The sequence below is a fragment of the Pseudophryne corroboree genome, chromosome 8, assembly GCF_028390025.1.
Source record: "Pseudophryne corroboree isolate aPseCor3 chromosome 8, aPseCor3.hap2, whole genome shotgun sequence".
Classification (NCBI taxonomy): Eukaryota; Metazoa; Chordata; class Amphibia; order Anura; family Myobatrachidae; genus Pseudophryne; species Pseudophryne corroboree.
This window is the reverse complement of record NC_086451.1, coordinates 191,571,186-191,595,391: the sequence shown is the minus strand read 5'-3', so window position 1 is coordinate 191,595,391 and position 24,206 is coordinate 191,571,186. Positions and strand designations below refer to the sequence as shown.

At 47.8% G+C, this 24,206-nt stretch overlaps 1 protein-coding gene and 1 pseudogene across 12 annotated transcripts in view; both read left to right on the top strand.

Annotated features, from left to right (window-relative positions):
* The window catches only part of PHKA1 (phosphorylase kinase regulatory subunit alpha 1), an 828,488-nt gene that overhangs the window by 351,939 nt on the left and 452,343 nt on the right, over nucleotides 1–24,206 (top strand). The window lies entirely within an intron of this gene.
* On the top strand, nucleotides 17,135–17,253 carry LOC134950174 (5S ribosomal RNA; annotated as a pseudogene).

Genomic DNA, 24,206 nt, shown 5'->3' with positions numbered 1-24,206 from the left:
TTACGTCCTAGAGGTTACTGTGGTCCATTTAATACCATGGGGTATAGACGGGTCCACTAGGAGCCATGGGCACTTTAAGAATTTGATAGTGTGGGCTGGCTCCTCCCTCTATGCCCCTCCTACCAGACTCAGTTTAGAAAATGTGACCGGAGGAGCCAGTCACGCTGAAGGAAGCTCCAGAAGAGTTTTTGCATTTATTTTCTATCTTTGTTATTTTCCGGCAGGGCTGGTTGGCACCAAAACTCTACAAAGAAATATAAGCAGGCGCTGGTGTACTGGCTATGAGACAATGATAATATTAATACTGACTGCAGCTTCACTTATTTGAGGTGCGGAGCCTCAAAAAAACAAAAATTGATAATAAAAACCACAGAGAGAAGCGCTGTCACAAAGTATTAATATATTTTATTAAAATGATCTTAATTACATATAAGAATTATGAGAAAACCTGAACATCCTGTGACTTTAAGAAATACTTTAGCAGCAACACATCAAAACCTGTAACAATTTGTATTCCTCACTGAGGTCTCCTTTGAAACAGTGTACAAACTACCCTCTATATAATATATAGTAACTCTTATAATTGAAAGGAATTCCTTAGAATAAGCTCCACGCATGGGCTGATTGAAACACTTGAGACCATATATTGGTAGAGGGTTTAAGAGTTCATCCGTGATGTATATAGGAGTTATTCACATTGATATCATCCGCTCAATTATTTGTGAGATCCCTATTAGCCCTTAGTTCCCAATAATGCCGTCCAGAATTGACAAGCTTTTCTTAGGAAGCTTATGGTGGCACAATAACAGATTAAGCATATAACGCTATTTTGGAGTCTGTTATTATACTTAACCCAACTTATGCAGTAGGCAACAGTTATTTTGTGTCCGTAGGGCGCCGGCTGCCCGCTCTGGGACACTGCAATAAGATGAACAGGGCTTGTAGGAGATAATGGGTAAAAACGCTCACAGTCTCATTCAGAACGGCATGAATATTCAAAGGCTGTAATGCTCTCTCACCACTTTCCATAAGGCTTCATCTGGAGCATGCTGCTAGCTGTCATGAGCTGAATATCCGTTTGGTGCGGTGAGCCAAATGCCGAGCAAGTGCCGGATGAGACGCTGAGCGGCGGATACTGTCAGAGACGTGCTGCTGGAATCAGTCTCTGTTCGTAATGGTCAGCTGGATGCCGGGCAGAATGTCGGGCAGTGTAATCAGACGGGTTGCTTGACGCATTTCTCAGCCTCAATCCTGGGGCTGTTTCCTCAGAAAAAAGCAAAGTATTTCTTAAAGTCACAGGATGTTCAGGTTTTCTCATAATTCTTATATGTAATTAAGGTCATTTTAATAAAATATATTAATACTTTTAGTGACAGCGCTTCTCTCTCTGGTTGGCACCAGCCTGCCTGCTTCGTGGGACTTTGGGGGGGATTGGCCCAACCTCTTGAAGGGATAATGGTCTCATTTCCCACTGAGAGGACACTGAGCTCCTGATGGAACCATTCACAAGCCCCACCACGGCAAGTGTACATTCCCGCAGCACACCACCACCCCTAACAGAGCCAGAAGAAAGAAAAGTGGTAAGTACTGATCCGGCGTCCCGGTTAGCGGGGCGCCGGCCATTATGGCGACATGGGGGTACGGAGACGCACGGCTTCTAAATGGGGCGGAATGCGTCTCCACAGTACGCAACTGCGTCTCAGTACACTGTACACAGTACCCAAACTGGCAAACTGAGTCTTAAAACTGTTCTAAGCTCAAAAATTACCTCAGCCAGTATAAAAAAAAGCGGGAAGACCGCACGCCATTGAAGGGGTGGGGCTTCACTATGAGATGATCCAGCAGCTCACCATTTTCCCTCTGCAGTGGACACAGATGCTGACTGACAGGGACGCGCAGCTCCTCCGGTGTGACTCCAAATAACCTCAGCGGTACCAGGGGGTCATAGCAGGGGGGGAGCGACTATTAGTGTACCAAGTTCTCTATCAGGGTACTTCGTCTGCGACCCGGCTAAGCTTGGCATTAGTGGTAAGAGCACGGTGGGGGCTGGCTTCAAACAACCCTGTGTCTCCCTGAAGGGCTCTTTGTGGGTTACTTGTGCTTAAGCTTTTCTTGTGTGTTTGTGTGTACTGTCACATTTACATTATGTCAGGCAAGGAGTGTGTTTCTTGTACAGCGGAGTGTTCCTTTTCACCAGGGGGCTCACTACTGGGTACTCGGGGTTCACAGAATAGCGGGGCTGAACCAGATTGGGTTAATTCTCTTAAAGGAATTATCTCCACTCTTTCTACAAATTTGTCCCGCAATGAGAAAGAGACGCAATACTTAAGACAGACTGTGGATGAGTTTATGAACAGAGACTCAGTCCCTAAAACAGCGTCTCAATACCCTCCCATTTGTCCACAAAAGCGATCTCTGGCCCATATTCTGTAGTTTGACTCTGACAGGTTAGACATGGAAGAGGGTGAGGTGGATTTGGAGGGGGATGCGGCTCTGTCACGGAATAGAGGCTCTTTTAGAGGCTATCAGAGATGTTCTGCATATTCCTGGCAAAGTGTCAGAGGAGTGTGAGGAATCTTATTTTAATGTAAAAAAGAAGTACTCAGTCACTTTTCCTGCGTCAAAGGTATTGAATACCCTGTTTGAAGAACTGTTGGTTAATCCTGATAAGAAATTTCAGAACCCTAAAAGGTTGCTCTCATCTTTTCCTTTTCCTCTGGAGGATAGGAAAAAATGGGAAAATCCACCGATAGTGGACGCATCAGTCTCTAGGCTGTCATGTAAAATTGTATTGCCTGTTCCTGGTGCAGCCTCCCTAAAAGACATGGCTGATCGTAAAATTGAGACTATACTCAAATCATTGTACACAGCTGCTGGGATGGCCTAAAGACCCACTATTGCATGTGCGTGGATCACAAAAGCCATTGCGAAATGGTCAGGTAACCTAATTGAGGGGTTAGTTTCCTTGTCTAAGGGGAATGTTGTTTTACTCCTGCAGCATTACCAGGACTCTACAAACTTTATGGTGGAAGCCATAAAAGAAATAGGCTTGCTTAATGCACACACCACCGCTATGACAGTGTTGACAAGCAGGGGCTTGTGGCTATGCCAGTGGACTGCTGACGCGGAGTCCAGGAAAGGCGTGGAAAGCCTACCATTAACAGGAGAGGCCTTTTTTGGAGACAAACGAGACAAATGGATCTCCACAGCTACTGCAGGTAAGTCTACGTATCTTCCTACCGCAGCCCCCTCAACCAAGAATACTTATTCAGCTACTAAGTTGCTGTCCTTTCAGATGGCCAAGTTCAAGGGCAAATCCAGGGTGCTTCTACATCCTCCAGCGGCTTAAGAGGTAAATCACGCAAACCAGCAACTGCCAGTGCTCAGGAACAGAGCTCAGGCTCTGCTTCCTCAAAGCCTTCAGCATGACGGTGGACTGCAATGCCTGGAAGGCTGTCAGGTGGGAGCTCGACTAAAATTCTTCAGTCAGACCTGGTCAAGTTTGTGCCAGGTTCCCTGGGTCATAGCTCTTATTTCCCAGGGATACAGAGTGGATTTCCAAGAGCTCCTACCTCACAGATTCTTCAAATCAGGCTTACCAATTTCACAAGAGGCAAGTATAACTTTACAACATGCCATCCAAACGCTGGTACAAACTCCAGTCATTGTTCTAGCTCCACCTCATCTGCAAAACAAGGGATATTATTCCAACTTGTTTGTAGTACCAAAACCGGATGGTTCGGTAAAACCAATTTTGAACCTCATGTCGTTAAACCTGTACTTACCAGTGTTCAAATTCAAGATGGAGTCTCTGAGAGCGGTGATCTCAGGTCTGGAGGAAGGGGAATTCCTAGTTTCTCTGGATATCAAGGATGCGTACCTTCACATTCCGATCTGGCCGCCTCATCAGGCTTATCTACGGTTTGCACTGCAGGACTGTCACTACCACTTCCAGGCCCTGCAATTTGGACTCTCTACGGCACCGAGGGTGTTCACCAAGGTGATGGCAGAGATGATGTTTCTGCTCCGCAAACAGGGAGTGAACATAATTCCGTACTTGGACGATCTCCTGATAAAAGCACTGTCCAGGGAAAGGTTGCTGGACAGTATTGGTCTCTCCACCAAACTCCTCCAGGATCATCGGTGGATTCTGAACCTTCTGAAATCTCACCTAGAGCCAACACGGAGGCTCCCATTCCTGGGAATGATACTGGACATGTTGTCGCAGTAAGTGTTTCTTCCGTTGTAAAAGGCATTGGTAATCCAGTCGATGGTTCGGGATGTCCTGAAGCCAACCCGGGTATCTGTGCATCTTTGCATTCGCCTTCTTGGAAAAATGATGGCCTCTTACAAGGCACTTCAATACGGAAGGTTTCACGCAAAACCTTTCCAGTTCGATCTGTTGGACAAATGGTCCGGATCGCATCTTCACATACACCAGAGGATCCGTCTGTCGCCAAAAGCCAGAATCTCCCTTCTGTGGTGTCTGCATACTTCTCACCTCATCGAGGGTCGGAGGTTCGAAATTCAGAACTGGATTCTGTTAACCACTGACGCAAGCCTCAGGGGTTGGGGAGCAGTCACTTAGGGGGTGCAGTTTCAAGGAAGATGGTCAAATCAGGAAGTCATCCTTCCAATCAACGTTCTGGAACTCAGGGCCATATACAACGCCCTTCTGCAGGCCTCACATCTTCTTCAAGATTGGGCCACTCAGGTCCAGTCGGACAATGTGACGGCAGTCGACCTGCACCTGGGGGAGTGGGGCCTTCACCCGGAACTTTAGAGGTGCTTTACAAGTCGATGAGGATATCCACAGATTGACATGATGGCCTCTCGTCTCAACAAGAAGCTCAGGTGGTATTGTTCCAGGTCAAGAGGCCCACAGGCAGTGGCGGTAGATGCTCTGACGACTCCATGGGTCTATCAGATGGTGTACGTGTTTCCTCCACTTTCTCCGATCCCAAGAATTCCTAAGCGAATAAAAAGGGAAAAGGTTCAAGCAGTACACATTGTTCTGGACTGACCAAGAAGGGCCTTTTACGCGGACCTTCTGAAGATACTCCTCAAAGATCTGTGGCCTCTACCTCCTTGCGAGGATCTTCTGCAACAGGGCCCGTTCGTCTATCAGGATTTACCGCTGCTAAGTTTGCTGTCATGGAAGTTGAACGGCTGATTCTAGCCAGGAAAGGGATCCCTAACAAGGTTATCCCGACTCTGATCCAAGTCAGGAAAGGGGTGACGTCTAAGCATTACCATTGTATTTGGAAGAAATACATCTCTTGGCGTGAGAGCAGAAATTTTTCTACGGTGGAATTGCATCTGGGACATTTCCTGCCTTTTCTGCAGCAGGTGTGGATGTGGGCCTGCGTCTGGGCTCCATAAAAGTCCAGATTTTGACCTTGTCCATTTTCTTTCAGAAACAATTGGCTTCTCTCCCTGAGGTCCAGACGTTCTTGAAAGGTGTTCTTCACGTCCAACCTCCCTTTGTGCCTTCCACGGCACCATGGGATCTCAATTTGGTGCTGCAGTTCCTCCAATCGGACTCGTTTGAACCATTACAGGAGGTGGACGCAAAATATCTTGCTTGGAAGACTGTCACACTGTTGGCATTGACGTGTGTCGGAGCTGGATGCTTTGTCTCACAATAGTCCCTAATTAATTTTCCATGCGGAAAACACACCTCTGCTACTTCAAAGTCTTGGGATGTTGTGAGGCCCTTGAAGGTGTATATCAAGCGAACAGCTCGTCACAGAAAATCGGACTGGCTGTTTGTTCTTTATGATCCCAATAAAATTGGGTGTCCTGCGTCAAAGCAGTCCTTTGCACGCTGGATCAGGCTTACTATCCAGCATGCCTATTCCACAGTAGTTTTACCATGTCCAAAATCTGTACAGGCTCACTCTACTAGGTCGGTGGGTTCTTCCTGGGCGGCTGCCCAGGGTGTCTCGGCTTTACACCTCTGCCAAGCAGCTACTTAGTCAGGTTAGAACACGTTTGCTAAGTTCTATAAGTTCGATAGTTTGGTCAATCAGTTCTGCAGGAACCTAAGCACTCTCCAACCCGGTTTGGGAGCTTTGGTACATCCCCATGGTACTAAATGGACCCCAGTATCCTTTAGGACGTAAGAGAAAATAGGATTTTAATTACCTACCGGTAAATCCTTTTCTCGTAGTCCGTAGAGAAAACTGGGCGCACGCCCGGTGCTCCGTTCTTCCTGCACTGTTACTTGGTTAAGTAATGTTGGTTCAGCCTTTGCTGTTCCTGTTTCAAGTTTGGTTAGCTTGGCTTTCCTCTTGTTGTTTGTTCTGGTTTGGATCTCACCACTATCCTTAGCTATCCTTCTGTCAAAGTATGTCCGTCTCCTAGGGCACAATTTCCTAGACTGAGTCTGATAGGAGGTGCATAGAGGGAGGAGCCAGCCCACACTATCAAATTCTTAACGTGCCCATGGCTCCTAGTGAACCCGTCTGTACCCCAGTATCCTCTACGGACTACGAGAATAGGATTTACCGATAGGTAATTTAAATCCTATTTCTCCGGCAGGGTCCACAGGTTATCCACAGGATTACAATGGGATATGATGGAGCGACAGCGGATTGGCATCAAACGATCACAAGCTTTCTGGCCTCCCAGGATGTAACGGGCCCGTCCATATATCTCCGCCCACTGGCTCAGGCAAATCAGTTTTTCGTTTGGTGCGGCAGGAGCCGGACAATGGTCAGAGGGCTGCTGTTCTAGGGCAGCCCTAAGCTTTCTTTTTTTATAGCCTTACTATGTTTTTGAGCGATCTTTCTTAACAGCGTCTTATACGCATATTGGAAAGAGTCGCTCCAACAACTCTCCGCTGGGTCGCAACAGCGCTCACCCATGTGTACAGTGCTGTCTCGATTGGCGTCTGTGTTGGATATACTAGCAGGTCCAGCAGACGTTACCAGGCTGTGGCCGGAGCACGGGGAGAAGGTAAGGCATCGGTTCCCCGTAGTCTGGGAATACGGACACTACCGCACTGTATTGGAAGGAGTCTACCAAACAGTAGCTGATGCGCCACCACCACGGGTGTTCCAGCGCTAGGCCTTAGGGATCATAAGAGACCAAGAATAGTATGAGGCTGCGATCCCTAGGGTTGATGTCAACCTTGGGTAGTCAGACGCTCTCCTGGTCGCCCCTCCCCCCAGTTCATGACCCGTTTCCACGAGTCTCCTGCCATGAACTGTTGCCTCACTTCCGTCTCAGAGCTACCACGAGGGGTCTCAGTTGCAGCATAGGCCGCTGCGGTTGTGTTCACGAAGCGATGCCGCGAGGAGACCTGGTCGCAATTCAGGCGTCTGTATGGCCGGTGCGTCTGTATGCACAGTGCCTCTGTGTTCACTTAAAGTTCCCGGTGCAGCGGTGTACACTAGTAGCGTCTGGATCCACTCAGCGTTCGCTAACGTATTGATCGATCTTGGAAGTGAGGTGAGTCTCCCTGTATCCCACTCTACCGAGTACGGGTTATACATCCCTATACAATGCATCTCTTACTTCTGCCCTTGACTCTGTTGCTCCGCCAACCACTATTCACCCTCGCAGATCAACACCTCAACCCTGGCACACCAAATGCACCAGATACCTTCAAAAATGCTCACGTACTGCCGAGCGACAGTGGAGGAAATCACGCTCTAAAGCAGACTTCCTCCATTTCAAATTCATGCTCTCATCCTTCAGTACTGCCCTTTCCCTTGCTAAACAATCATACTTCAAAATCCTCATTTCTACACAGTCTTCCAACCCCCGGCGCCTCTTTGCCACTGTTAACTCCCTCCTCTGCCCACCACCACCTCCTCTCCCTTCCTCATTGTCTGCTCTTGACTTTGCCACTTATTTCACATCCAAGATTGACTCCATACGTCAGGATATCACTTCCCACCAGACCAGCAACCAGCCACCACCCATCCCTTGCCACCCCTCCCCTTCCCTCTTACCAACTCTGACATCTTTCTCCCATGTATCTGGCGAGGAAGTCATGGCCCTCATCCGTTCCTCCCCCCCACAACCTCCCCGCTCGACCCTATCCCCTCCCACCTCCTCCGTTACCTCTCCCCTTCTGCCTGTTCCCATCTTGCCCACCTTCTCAATCTCTCCCTTTCATCAGGCACTGTCCCCTCTGCCTTCAAGCATGCTCTTGTCTCCCCTATTCTTAAAAAACCTACCCTTGATCCTAACACTCTCTCCAACTATCGACCCATCTCTCTCCTCCCCTTTGCCTCCAAACTTCTTGAGCGTATTGTCTATAATCGCCTCACTGCCTTTCTTTCCTCTCACTCACTGCTTGACCCATTCCAGTCTGGTTTCCGTTCTCTCCACTCCACTGAAACTGCCCTCACAAAAGTCTGCAATGACCTCCATGCAGCCAAATCTAAGGGCCACTACTCTCTGCTTATTCTTCTTGACCTCTCTGCTGCTTTTGACACTGTGGACCATCCTCTCCTTCTGCAAATCCTTCACTCTCTTGGTCTGCGTGATACTGCCCTCTCCTGGCTGTCCTCCTACCTCTCTGATCGTTCCTTCTCTGTCTCCTCTCATCGTTCCTTCTCTGTCTCCTCTCATGATGCTACCTCCCCCCCACTTCCACTAACTGTTGGTGTCCCCCAAGGCTCTGTCCTTGGTCCTCTCCTTTTCTCTCTCTATACGTCCTCTTTAGGTGAACTCATTAGTTCTTTTAACTTCCAATATCACCTCTATGCTGATGACACTCAAATCTACCTCTCCTCCCCTGATCTCTCCACGGCTCTCCTCACTCGTACCTCAAACTGTCTTTCTGCTATCTCTTCCTGGATGTCTCAGCGCTTTCTTAAACTCAACATGTCTAAGACTGAGCTGATCATCTTCCCACCCTCCCGCACAGCCTCACCTCCCACAATCTCATTATCCATTGATGGCACAACTATCTCCCCTAGCCCCCAAGTACGCTGTCTTGGCGTAATCCTTGACTCCTCCCTCTCCTTCAAACCACACATTCAGCACCTCTCACAAACCTGTCATTTTCATCTCAAAAACATTTCTAGAATCAGACCTTTTCTCACACAGGATGCCACTAAGATCATTATTCACTCACTGATTATTTCCAGACTGGACTACTGTAATCTCCTCTTAACTGGCCTCCCTGACAATCACCTCTCTCCACTCCAATCTATCCTCAATGCTGCTGCCCGGCTCATCTTCCTCACCAAACGCACTACGTCTACCTCCCCCCTCCTACAGGCCCTCCACTGGCTTCCCTTCCCTTTCAGAATCCAATTCAAACTTCTCACACTCACTTACAAAGCCCTCACCCACTCCTCTCCCATCTACATCTCTGACCTTATCTCCCTTTACTCTCCCACCCGTCCTCTTCGCTCTGCTAATGCACGCCGTCTCTCCTGTCTTCTGATTACTTCCTCCCACTCCTATCTCCAAGATTTTTCACGTGCTGCTCCATTTCTCTGGAATTCTTTACCTCTCCCCCTCAGACTCTCCACCTCTCTACAAAACTTCAAACGGGCTCTTAAGACCCACTTCTTTACCAAACCTAGCCAAATCTCAACATAACCCTCTGTTCCACGCTCTCTATGTACCCCATCTGTGTCATCCCTGTCTGTCTACCCCTCCCCTTAGAATGTAAGCTCTCACGAGTAGGGCCCTCTTCCCTCATGTGCTTATACTTTTCTTACTTTAATAATCCTCAACTGCCCAGATCCCACAGTTTTTTGACCACCTGGAACTTATCTCTATGTTTACTGGTGTAGTTATGCTTAGTTGCCCTGTACTTGTCCTATATTGTATTCAACTGTAAGTCACTTTTCCTATTTTTTATGTGCATTTGTACTCTGTAATCGGGCGCTGCGGAACCCTTGTGGCGCCATATAAATAAAGGATAATAATAATAATAATAATAATACAGCACTAAATTTCTATCTACTTTTGTCAGTATGGATAGTTAAGTTTAAGTGCCTATTGCATATGAGTCTGTCTACATTACTGTGGTTTTCTTTGCAATGCGTCTGAATACGTTAAGATCTGTATAAAACAGAATTCAGTAATATGTACTCCTACATACTTTTAAATGTGTTTGTAGTTGATTATGTGTTCATATGACTAATATATAACATGTGACTGACTGCTAGTGTGATTGCTGACTTTAATATATGTTAGTCAGTTGGTCTTCTGATCCTCAATGCTGGTGCATGGGTAAGGGTCCGATTGATATCACTTTAAAACAATAACGTGGTTACAGTCACAAATTGTGTAGTACACTGTGAAAGTCCTGTTTATCATGTCTAAGAGCGGCAGAGGTAACGAGAGTACACTTACAGTAACACAAACACTCATATCATGTTGTCTTGCAAAAACGAGATTTATGGTAAGAACTTACCTTTGTTAAATCTCTTTCTGCGAGGTACACTGGGCTCCACAAGGATAGACATTGGGGTGTAGACTAGGATCTTGATCCGAAGCACCAACAGGCTCAAAAGCTTTGACCGTCTTCCCAAGATGCATAGCGCCGCCTCCTATATCACCCCGCCTCTGTGCACAGGAGCTCAGTTATGTTAACCAGCCCAATACAGTAGCAAGGAAAAGAGACGAGAACTGCAAGTTGCCACAAACACCACACTCTCCCGACAGGAGAAAGAGTCAGCGGCTATAGCCACACCAACCCAAAGAAGCTAAGTGTGTCAGGGTGGGCGCCTTGTGGAGCCCAGTGTACCTCGCAGAAAGAGATTTAACAAAGGTAAGTTCTTGCCATAAATCTCGTTTTCTGCTGCGGGGTACACTGGGCTCCACAAGGATAGACATTGGGGATGTCCTAAAGCAGTTCCTTATGGGAGGGGATGCACTGTAGCGGGCACAAAAACCCTGCGTCCAAAGGAAGCATCCTGGAAAGTGGTAATATCGAAGGCATAGAACCGTATAAACGTGGTCCGAGGACCACGTTGCCGCCTTGCACAATTGTTCAAGGGTCGCACCACGGCGGGCCACCCAAGAAGGTCCTACAGATGGAGTAGAATGGGCCGTAATGTGAGCAGGAGCTGATAGACCAGCCTTCACCATTCTAATCCATCTGGCCAAAGTTTGCTTGTGAGCAGGCCAGCCACGTTTGTGAAAACCAAACAGAACAAAGAGAGAATTAGATTCCCTAATAGAAGCAGTTCTCTTCACGAAGATACGGAGAGCCCGTACCACATCCAAAAACCGCTCTTTGGGAGACAAGTCAGGAGAGACAAGGGCCGGAACCACAATCTCCTGCTTAAAGTGGAACGAAGAAACCACCTTAGGTAAATATCCGGGATGGGTTCTAAGAACCGCCCGGTCACGGTGAAATATCAGATATGGGGAACTACAAGACAAAGCACCCAAATCCGACACTCTTCTAGCAGAGGCAATAGCCAGCAGAAACACCACCTTAAGGGAAAGCCACTTAAGATCAACTGAACCAAGAGGTTCAAATGGAGACTCTTGTAACGCCTCCAAAACCACGACAAGTCCCAAGGAGCCACACGCGGGACATAGGAAGGTTGGAAACGCAACACGCCCTGAGTAAAGGTATGAACATCAGGCAAGGTCGCAATTTTTCTCTGAAACCACACCGACAAGGCAGAAATATGAACCTTGAGGGAGGCCAGACGCAGGAAGTCTAGGCCCTGCTGAAGAAAAGCCAAAAGCTTGGCTGTACTAATCTTGGAAGCGTCATAATTGTTAGATGCGCACCAAACAAAGTAAGAATGCCAGACCCTATGGTAAATCCGAGCAGAAGCCGGTTTCCGGGTCCGCAACATAGTTTGAATGACCGCCAAAGAAAACCCTTTAGCCCTCAAGACGGAAGCTTCAAGAGCCACTCTGTCAAAGACAGCTGGGCCAGGTCCTGGTAGACACAGGGGCCCTGAACGAGGAGGTCTGGGTGTTGCGGAAGTAGAACTGGACGCTCTGACGAGAGGCCCTGAAGGTCTGAGAACCAGTGCCGTCTGGGCCACGCTGGAGCTATGAGAAGCAGGATTCCTCCTTCTTGCTTGAACTTCCGAATTACCCTAGGCAGGAGTGACACCGAAGGGAACACGTACGGCAGCCAAAATTTCCATGGCACCGCCAGCGCAACCACGAATGCTGCTTGAGGATCCCTAGTCCTTGCTCCGAAGACCGGAACCTTGTGATTGTGTCGAGACGCCATCAGATCCACATCTGGAAGGCCTCACCTTTCCACTTTGAGTTGAAACACTTCTGGATGGAGGCCCCTCTCTCAGTCGTCAGGACGTACACGCCAGAAAGTCCGCTTCCCAATTCAGGACTCCCGGAATGAATATTGCATATATGGCCGGTAGATGGCGTTCCGCCCATTGAAGAATCCGTGAGACTTCCTTCATTTCCAAGCGGCTTTGAGCGCCGCCTTGATGATTTATGTAAGCCACTGTGGTGGCGTTGTCCGACTGTACTTGAACAGGACGGTTCTGTATTAAATGCTGGGCCAGGTTCAATGAATTGAAGACCGCCCGCAATTCCAGAATGTTGATCGGGAGGAGAAACTCCTCCTTGGTCCACCAACCCTGAAGGGAGTGTTGCTCCAACAACCGCGCCCCAACCACCTAGGCTGGCATACGTCGTCAAGAGGACCCAGTCGGGTATCCAGAAGGGACGACCCCTGCACAATCGTTGGTCCTGGAGCCACCAGTACAGCGACAGATGGACCTCCGGAGTCAATGAGATCATGTTAGACCTGATCCGGTGAGGCAGGCCGTCCCATTTGGCCAGAATCAGCCTCTGGAGAGGGCGAGAATGAAATTGAGCATAGTCCACCATGTCGAATGCTGACACCATGAGGCCCAGCACCTGCATCGCCGAATGTATTGACACTTGCGGACGGGAGAGGAAGCAACGAATCCTGTCCTGAAGTTTCAGGACTTTCTCCTGAGACAAGAACAACCACTGGTTGTGAGTGTCCATTAACGCTCCCAGGTGCACCATGCTCTGAGCAGGGACCAGGGAAGATTTCTTCCAGTTGATAAGCCACCCGTGGGCTTGCCGAAACCGGACAGTCAGATCTTGGTGACGTAGGAGAATTTTTGGGGAATTTGCCAAGTCGTCCAGATACGGTAGGATCCTGACACCTTGACGGCGGAGCAGTGGTTAAACCAAAAGGTAACGCCCGAAACTGGTAATGGAGGTTGCCAACCGCAAACCTCAGATCTTGCTGATGCGACACTGCTATAGGAATATGCAGGTAAGCATCTTGTATATCCAGGGAGACCATATAATCCCCAGGTTCCAAGGCCAGAACAATAGAGCGTAGGGTTTCCATACAGAACTTGGAAATTCACACAAACTTGTTTAATGCCTTGAGATTGAGAATGGGCCGGGAGGACCCATTCGGTTTCGGGACTAGAGACAGCGGAGAACAGTACCCCTGGCCCCTCTGAGCAAGAGGCACCTGTACTACCACTCCTGTGTCCAGGAGGGTCTGTACCACCGAATGAAGAGTCTTTGCCTTTGTCTGGTCCGAAGGGACGTCTGTCAGGCAAACTCGATGAGGGGGACGGTTTTTGAAGGCTATGGCGTAAACTCGAGTGACGACTTCCCATACCCAGGCATCTGAAGTGGTCTTCAACCATTCCTGGATATACCCTAGAAGCCGGCCCCCCACCCTGGGGTCCCCCAGGGGGAGGCCCGCCCTGTCATGCGGCAGGCTTATCTGTCTTGGAAGCTGGCTGACGGGCAGCCCAGGCTCTTTTGGGCTTTGGCTTACCAGGTTTGGGAATGTGGTCCTGTTTGTGGTACGCCTGACCTTGCTTTACCTGAAGGACGAAAGAAAGTACTTTTAGCCTTCGACACAGAAGGAGCAGTACTTGGCAGACAGGCTGTTTTGGCAGTAGCCAAATCAGCCACTATCTTATTTAATTCCTCTCCGAACAAGATATTTCCCTTAAAAGGGAGTACCTCCAGGGTTTTTCTAGAATCCAGATCCACAGACCTGGATCTCAGCCATCATATCCGGCGATCCAGTACTGACATAGTAGAAGCCTTGGCTGCCAGAACACCGACATCAGAAGCCGCCTCTTTAATATAGTGAGAAGCTGTGACAATATATGACAAGCATTGTCTAGCATGGTCAGAAGAGATTTCAGCTTCCAACTCTTGGGCTCACGCTTCAATAGCTTCTGCAGCCCATGTAGCTGCAATAGTGGGCCTTGCGCAGCACCCGTGAGGGTGTAAATCGCTTTCAGACAACTCTCCACACGTTTATCCGTAGGCTCTTTTAGAGACGTGACGGTAGTGACAAGTAGAGGCGAGGAAACCACCATCCTTGCCACATGCGAGTCCACTGGAGGAGGTGTCTCCCAATTTTTAGACAGCTCTGGCGCGAGGGGATAGCGAGCAAGCAGCTTCTTGTGAGGCACGAACTTCTTACCTGGATTTTTCCCAGGATTCCTGACGTATATCAACCAGGGGATCAGAGTGAGGTAAAACTTGTTTAACCACCTTCTGATGCTTGAATCTATCTGGTTTGTTAGGAGGAACGGATGGTTTGGGATCATCCGTAATCTGTAGAATCAACTTAATAGCCTCCAATAGATCTGGAACATCCACTTGTGAACTACTATCCCCATCAGTATTATCAGTGTTAGAATCTGTGGGGTCAGTGTAAACGCCATCCTCATCAGACGAGGTGTCAGTGACAGCAGTGGATTGTGAGGAAGTAATGGCCCGCATAGAGGACTCCTTGGTCTTAGGCGGGCGAGGGTTAGACTTTTTAGTAGTCAGGGACTGGTTCAATTTTTGTAACTAAGTAAACAATCTGCCGCGGGGACCATATATGGTTGGACCGGCATGGGAGGTCCCATAGGGGGCGTTAGTTTAGTAACTAGCGTATTCAGTAGTGTAGAGACGGTAGCTCACGGTGGGTCATTCTGGACCCCCGTTGCTATAGTCCCACTTGGGGGCAAGGAACCCCTAGAACCAGAGCCCTCAGCTGCTGTAATTTCCTCAAAAGTATCTGTGGCCTCAGCACCACTACTAGTGTGTTCAGCCCCAAAACTGTTACCCTCATAAGCAGACATGTTATAACTTGCAGTATAAGGTAACATAGCACAATTTGTCAGCAGCACAATACCTGACCCAAACCCCTGCACAGTGTTGTCAGCACAAACAGGGATTCAGGAGAGATATGGTGACTAAAATCACAGAGAAAAATACAATTTAAGTATATCTTGTGAATATCCTATATCATGTATTACAAACCTGACGCACCTAGCCCCCTCAGGTTATAGAATATAGGGATAGCAAGCTGAGTGAGAGACACGAAATGGAGGTCACACAGCAAGCCAATGCACACACATATAGTCACTGTTTGTACAATGCAGAAGTTATGACAAACAATAATACTGCACTGGCCTAGCTTATATATAGCTCTATAATCAATAGATATAACACTGCACAGTAAAGACTGGATGTATATTACAGGGTACTTGTACCAGATAGCCCTGACTTAATGCACTTTTTCTTAACTAACACTGTCTAACCGACATGTAGAATACTTAAATGTCTTGTAAATGCACAGCGCTGGCTATCAAGCGGTTTTACAAAGGAGGATTTGCCCAAGCAGTCCCAGGAACAGTGTAGCTGGGGAAACGACGCCCAAACACTGACTGGGAGTGAGGAAGAGATAGAGATATGCAGCTCCAGGGCGGAACATTTACTGTAAATGGCGGCCGGGGGGGGGGGTCTACAGGTCTAAGCCTTATCCCCTCTGCTGGCTTAACCACCTGGTACTGCGGGCCAATATAAATAGGTTTATGAGAGAAAACCTGACCTGTACCCTTGCCCTGGTGGCCTAGTGGGATCACCTGTATGCCACAGTGTCCACCGCCAGCGCGCGTGGCCCGCCTCCCACCGGCCGCGCTGGATCGCGATAGAGCACGGGTCCCGCGAGCGGGACCCACTTACCTCCTCCCGAAGTGCAGCCACGCGATCCCGGAGAGCCCGAGCCGTGTGTGACTGTCTTGGAAGAAAACCGGAGCCTCCTGCTGTAGGTACCCGGCAACCAGGGCGCGGGAGTGTACAGCGCCGTTGGGGGAGAGATAGAGCTGCAGCAGGTGATGTCTACTGACATCTAACACAATCTGGGCCTCTGCTGCAGCCCTTGTAGTCTTCTTTTTTCCTCAGAAAAAGCTTTTTCTAGAGCCGCTGTGAGCAGCCCTTCCTGTTACATGCTGGCACTGCAAGCACCAACTACAAAACTGAGCTCCTGTGCACGGAGGCGGGGTGATATAGGAGGCGGCGCTATGCATCTTGGGAAGAAGGGCAAAGCTTTTGAGACTGTTGGTGCTTCGGATCAAGATCCTACTCTACACCCCAATGTCTATCCTTGTGGAGCCCAGTGTACCCTGCAGCAGAAACTGTATTATCCTCTCTGATCTGGTACAGGATGGTTTATGTGTGAAATGGTTTGCTTGTCAGCATAATACAAGGCAGATCCCTGAGCTACGTCAAGTACAGATAAATCCCCTTTGGGCAATGTTTGCACAGATCTTGTCCAGTATAGCTGAAAGGTTAATTCCTACAGCTTCGATACCAGGAAGAGGGTTCATTATTAACTCATACAGGCAGCTCTCTACCTACGGTATCCCCAACAGCTTCTCTAATAAAACAATCTGAGAAACCGAGTGTAAATAAGTCATAAACTACACAGGATGATTCATCAGACGATGAAAGCTCTATATACTCTTCTTCGGGGTAAAAGGTATCAGCTCAGTGAATATAGCTGAGTTAATGAGAGCAGTAAAGGCCTTTCTGTCCTTAGAGGATTCAGCAGAGCCTGTGTTAAAAATAAGGTACCTATGTTTAAACGTCCCAAAAAAATAGGGTCTCCTCATGGGGGACCCCAGCAGCTGATAAAAATCATGGAAAAGGTTTGGGCTAGAATACAGGTTCCCAGTAAATGGGATTCCAAATATCCCTTTCCAGCTGGGGACTGTTTAAAAATGGGAAATGCCTCCTAAAGAGATACGCATATCATTTGATAGTGCAAAAATATATATGGCCTTTGACGTCAACATCAAAAGAGGGATGGTTTTCTGAAACCATATGGTCTCTGGGGCAGTCATAAGACCAGCCATGACTTCACCTTGCAATCTACAGCCACACCACACTAGATAGGCCCAATCTCACTAGATCTTGGAAGCTAAGCAGTGTTGGGCCTGGTTAGTTCTTGGATGGGAGACCACCTTGGAATACCAGGTGCTGTAGGTACACTGGGCTGAGGTACTGGAAGACAGGTTTTTCAGCGCCTGCAAGGGAGCAAGAATCCCATATAACTCGTATGGACACTAATGTTCTAGGGCATCAGCATTAACAATAGCTGCTCGCAGAGCAGTTTGGCTTACATACATGGAAAGCTGATTCAGAATCAAAGAAGATTCTGGAAACTTTGTCTTGGCTGGAAGTTTCTGTTTGGTAAAGAGTCAACAGATATTATGGAGTCAAAATCATACTCCAAGAAGGTCCCGTTTCCTTCCACATATAACCCCAAACATAGGGGTCCGGTTTTCAGCCTTGTCGATCATAAAGGAACGTAACAGCCCCAATACAATAAGTTTGGTAAGGCAAAGAAGCAAAGGCATCCAGATGGCCAGCTTCCAAACCAGAGGATAAGCCATCAGCAGGATGGTGTGGGCCTCCTACTGGGGGACCCCCCAGCATAGGGGTCCAACTTCTTCAGTTTGCACAGATCTGGTAACAGTTTACAAACAGATGCCTGGGTGCAAGAAGCAGTATTTCTAGGTTATGTTTCTCTTCAAGAAGCATCCTTCTCGAAAGTGCTGTTCCAGTCCATCTCGGGTAGAGGCGAAGGACAGGGGTTTGCAAGAAGCAGTTCAGAAATTTGCTTTTGTCAGGAATATTCCAGTAACCCCTGCAAAATAGGTATGGAGGTTTTTACTCCAACCGGGTTTGGGTTCAGAAGGATCCTTTCACCCCAATCTCAAAATCCTAAACAGATAAGTTTGGGTACCACGGTTCACATGGAGACGTTGTGCTCCATAGTTTTGGCATGGAGCCAGGGAATTACATGGTATCCCTGGATAGTCAGGATGATTACTTACAGGTTCCTATAGCAGTGTTCCGTCAGTGTTATCTCAAGGTTCACCATCCTCCAGCGACATATTCAGTTCCAGACCTTACCCTTTGGGTTAGCCACAGCCTCCAAAGTATTTACCAAAATTATGAGGAATATGGCAGCTTATCTCTGTAAGAAGGGGATAAGAAAATTGCGATACCTCGACCACGTTTTTTATCCTGGCACAGGAAAGGCTTCTGTGCCATCTCCAACAGACAATGACTTGTCTGCAGAGGCACTGGTGGTTCATAAATTGGACAAAGTCATCTCTGGTTCAGTCACAATGGATGACTCACTGTGGGGCTGTACGGAATTCAAGTCTGCAGAAAATGGATTACCTCGGAACAAGATATCCAAGGTACAATCAAGTACTTAGTAGTTGTTACACAGTCAAACAATATCAAGCCACGCAGCTATGCGACTGATGGGTTTGATGGTGTCAACATTCAACATGGTGGAGTATATACAATTCCACTCAAGACCTCGGCAGCGTCGGATTCTAGCCAGATGGAATGGAATACATCAAACAATAAAGAAACAGACTATGGTACTTTCATACAAGGTAAGAAAGTCATCAGCCTGGTGGCTACAGACATCCCATCTAGACAAAGGAAGAACCTTTTGGATATCAGATGGAAGATACTGACTGCAGATGCCAGTCTCCAGGGCTGGGGAGCAGCGTCCGGGAGATTATGGTTCCAGGGACAATGGACCATAGAAGAAAGTTGCCTGCCAATAAATCTGTTAGAACTTCGGGCCATATACATGGCACTGATTCAGGCAAAGGACAACTCTTCAAGGAAGACCAGTCCAGATCCGCTTGGACAATTTAACGGCAGGGGCGTACCTCAACCATCAGGGAGGAACACGCAGCCAAACAGCAATGAAGGAGGTAAGTCACATACTAAAGTGGGCAGAACTTCATCTTCCAGCATTGTCTGCCGTATTCGTTCCGGGAGTCCTAAACTGGGAAGCAGATTTTCTCAGTCGACACGCCTTTCAAGCAAGTGAATAGGCTCTACACCCGGAAGTCTTTCAGACTCTGGTAAACAAGTGGGGTGTGCCAGAGATGAACAACAAAGTGTCCGCATACAGAGCAAGAACAAAGGATCCCGGAGTGATCTTTGTGGACGCCTTGTCAGTGAAATGGGAGTTTCATCTGGCGTATCTATTTCCTCCGATCATCCTGCTACCAGCGTGGTGATGAAGATAAAAGAGGCAAAGGGTGCCGTGATTCTAATAGCTCCTGCTTGGCCCAGAAGGCAATGGTACACAGGTCTGCAGAAAATGTCGATGGATACTCCACGTCTGCTCCCTCAATGTCCAGATCTACTAAGGCAGGGTCCTTGTTATTACAGGCATCTGGATCGACTATCATATACGGCGTGGCTCTTGAAACCCCTATCCTGAAGTCAAACGGATTCTTGCTACAGGTAAATTCAAACAATGCACAGAGCAAGGAAACCCTCCTCAGCTCGCATTTATCACCGAATATGGCAGGCCTATATTCATGGGGCAGAGAAAGAAATATGGACACGAAATCTTTCCAAGTTTCCAGGGTCTTAGATTTCCTTCAGGCAGGAATGGATAAGGGTTTGAAGGTGGCTTCCTTGAGAGTACAAGTATCAGCATTGACTGTAGGGTTCCAAAAGAAAAATTGCCAATTTACAGGATGTGCGTAATTTTTCCAGGGAATGCTGCGCATTCAACCTCCTTTTGTTCTTCCTACAGTGCCTTGGGACTTAAGTCTAGTCCGCAAAGCATTTCAAGTTGCTTCGTTTGGACCACTTAATAAAGTGGATCTTAAATGGTGGACAGCTAAAGTTCTCTTTCTACTGGCTTTGGTGTCATCTAGAAGAGTATCAGATTTTGGAGCGCTGTCATGTTGTTCTCCTTTTCTGTTTTTTATCCAGATAAAGCAGTTCTCAGAACTAGGTCTGGGTATCTTCCTAAGGTGGTGTCTTAATGCCACCTTAATGAGGAAAATGTAGTCCCGGCTTTTCAGGTATCGGGACTTTCTGCGGGAGATGCGTCGCAGGATGTAGTCCGAGCATTAAGGATCTACGTGGATCGCACAAGTGCCATCAGAAAGACAGATTCTCTCTACATTTTCTACGGAATTCACAAGAGAGGATGGTCTGCTACTAAATAGACTCTGGCTAGAGGGCTTCGAAGGAAGATTTCGGAAGCATACTCTCAAGCGGATCTCCCTGTTCCGGCTAATGTCTCTGTTCACTCTACTTGTAAGGTAGGTCCTTCATAGTCAGCACAACATGGTGCTTCAGCAGAACAGATATGTAAGGCAGCCACATAGTCTTCCATTAACACATTCATTAGACATTATGCTTGGATACTTTTACCTCTCATGACACTGAATTTGGGCGAAAGGTTCTCCTGTCTAATCAGGAGCGTCCCCACCACTAAAACTGCTTTGGGAAATCCCATTGTTATCCTGTGGATAACCTGTGGACCCTGCCGGAGAAATATACGTTATGGTAAGAACTTACCGTTGATAACGGTATTTCTCCTAAGTCAACAGGTTCCACAGGGATCCCACCCTGACGCACCTGATTTGAGGATCTTGCTACTCACTAACCTCTTCCTTCTTGTATGGAAGGGTGTGCATGTGTGTTCTTCTCGCCCGATTAGGGCTCTACATGATGCTCCTGCCTAGATGCTTTGGAATCCAACTGATTTGCCTGAGCCAGTGGGCGGGGATATATGGGCGGGCCCGTTGCATCCTGGGAGGCCCGAAAGCTTGTGATCGTTTGGTTCCAATCCGCGGTCGCTCCATCGTATCCCATTGTTATCCTGTGGACCCTGCCGGAGAAATACCATTATCAACGGTACGTTCTTACCTTAACGTATATTTTTCCAGGTCTCCTCACAGGATTGCAAGTGAAATAATTTGCTCCACCTCTGGGTCTTATAATGTGTCAGTGAGTAATGAATACACCTGTTCAACTGCTATGTGACCTGGAAAACTTGAACTGTTGGGGGTACTTGAGGACTGAGTTGAGAACCACTGAATTACCCTCTTCCTGCTGGGGACTGTTTAAAAAGAGTGGTGACTCCCAAAGTAGATACGCATGTCATTAGATTGGTGCGAAAATCTACATTACCTCTTCCTTCAACATCAATAGATGATGCCACGGACAGGAGAGTCGATGGTTTTCTAAAAAAAACTTTTTTTCCTTATCTGGGGCAATCATTAGACCAGCCATAGCTTCAGCCTGGATACAAAAGCAGTGGCAGCTTGGGCTTATGCATTGGAGGAGGGTCTTTCAATGGCAATCTAAAGAGCAAAAATCCCACATTGCACATATGAAACAGGCGACGAGTGTTATGGAAGCGGCCTTGGATATGGGTACAATTGCCTTTCAGGCATCAGCTTGAGCAGTAGCAGCTCGCAGAGCAGTGTGGCTATGCAGATGGAAAGCTGACTCAGAATCCAAGTATGTTCCGGAGGCTTTGCCTTTTTACTGGAAATATTATTTTTGGTAAAGAATTAAAAAGTTTTTTGGAGTCAGAAGAAAGGGTGAAGGCAAATAGTTCCAATCCAACAAGTCTGGTAAGACTAAAAAAGCATTGGACCGGCTCCAAATCAGAAGATAAGTCATCAGCCTGATGTGGGCCTCCAACTGGGGAGCCCCAGGGTGGGAGGCCGACTTCTTCAGTTTGCAGATTTGGCAGCAGTCTACCACAGATGCCTGGGTGCAAGAAGTGGTATCTCACGGTTATGCATTTGCTTTCCAGAAACACCCTCCTGAAAGTATTTTTTGTACCAGCTCATCTTCAGTGGAAACCAAGGCCAGTTGCTTCAGTCAGGAGGAATAATCCAGTTTCTCCTGCACAACAAGGACAGGGTTTACTACAACCTGTTTCTAGTCCAGAAGCCAAATTTGACGTTGTGGCCAATACTCAATCTCAAAGTGCTGAACTAATACATTTGGGTGCCTCGGGTTCATATGGAGACTTTATGTTCCATTATTTTGACCATGGTGTGGAGGGATTTATGGTTCCTGGATATCCAGGAGGCTTGCCTACATCTGTCTATAGCACTGTCCCATCAGCGCTATGACAGGTTGCTATATTCCAGCAACAATTTTCAGTTCAAGTCATACCGTATAAACTGTCCACAGCTCCCTGAGTATTCACCAAAAATATGGTGGTAATGGCATCTTATCTCAGTTGGCAGGGGATAAGGATTTTCCATACCTCGACGACTTATCCTGGCACAGTCTCAGGAATTGCTTCAGTGTCAAGTGCAACAGACAGTAGCTTATTTGCAGTGACACGATTGGCTCATAAATTGGGCACAGGTCGTCCCTGGTTCCGTCACAACGGATGACGTACTTGGGGGCTGTGTTGGATTTGGGTATTGAGAGAGTAATTTTGCTCTGAACAAAATGTCCGGAATTCATTCAAGGATTCAGGAGTTGCTACACAGTCAAACGGTATCCATTCATGCAGCAATGCTGGGATTGATGGTGTAGGATTTCGACATGGTGGAGTATGCTCAGTTCCACTCGGGACCTCTGCAACGTCTGATCCTTTCCAAGTGAGATGGTTTTTCATCAGACAATAAATACGCAGATTATGGCCCTTCCTCTGGAAGTAAGGAGGTCAGTAGCCTGGTGGCTACAGACATCATTTCTGGACAAAGGGAGATCCCTTTGGATATCATATTGGGAAACTCTGAGAACGGATGCCAGTCTTCAAGGCTGGGGAGCAGTGTCATGAAGGAGTTGCTTCCAGGGCAGTGGACCAAGGAAGAAAGATGCCTGTCAATAAATATATTGGATCTTCGGGCCAGATATATGGCACTTATTCAGGGAAGACAAGTTCAAATCCACTCGGACAATGCAATGGCAATAACGTACCTCAACCATCAGGGAGGAACTCGCAGCCAAAACACAATGAAGAAGGTAAGTTACACGTTAAGGTGGGAAGAACTTCATTATGCAGCTTTGTCCACAGTATTCTTTCAGGGAGTCCTAAACTGGGAAGCAGATTTTCCCATGCAAACGAATGGGATTTACACCCCAAGGTCTTACAAACTCTGGTAGACAAGTGGGGGTTACCGGAGATAGATCTCATGGCGTCCCGTCAGAACAACAAAGTTCTGCATACTGGTCAAGAACAAAGGACCCCAGAGAGACTTTTGTGGATGACCTGTCAGTGAGATGGGACTTTCCTCTGGCCTATGTGTTTCCATCAATCGCCCGGTTACCCAGGGTGATGCGAAAGGTAAGATAAGGTAAGGGTGCCTTGATACTACTAACTCCAGCTTGGTCCAGAAAGCAGTGTTACACAGATCTGCAGAGGATGACGTTGGATGCTCCATTCCTACTCCCTCAACATCCAGATCTACTGGCTCGGAGTCCTTCCTATTACAAGCACCTGGATCAACTGTCTTTGACGGCGTGGCTCTTGAGACTTCCATCCTGAAAGCTAGAAGATCTCACAACAGGTAATTCAAACAATGCTCAGATTAAGGAAACTTTCCTTAGCTCGAATATGGCAAGCCTATATTCAGTGGTGCATTGACTGAAAGTTTGACCTTAGGTTTTCAGAAATTCAGAGGCCTAGGATTCCTTAATCAGGAATGGACAAAGGTCTGAAGGGTGGCTTCCTTGGGAGTCAGCATTAACGGTATGGTTCCAAAAGGAAAATTGCTAACCTACAGGATGTGCGCACTTTTTTCCAGGGAATGCTGCACAATGAACCTCCTTTTGTTCCTCCTACAGTGCCTTGGGAGTTAAATTTAGTCCTAAAGGCCCTTCAAGTTGCCCCATTTGAACCACTGAAAAGAGTGGATCTTGACGAGGCCAATGGAGTAGGGTGCAATGTGTGTGCTCTCCTGCTCTCCATATCCTGATCGCCCATCCTGAGTAGTGCCTCCGGCTCCACAACCCGCATAATCGGCTGTGGGAGGGCGTTAGGACAGCTGTGCTACTCACCGGACTGAGCGGAGTGCAGGGTTCTCAACTGCTGCGCCCCGAGTACCATGGTGGCGCACAAATCGCTGGGCGCAGCTCCCTCTTCCTCCCTGTCCACGTGGCCGTGCAAAGCCTTGAGGTGCGGC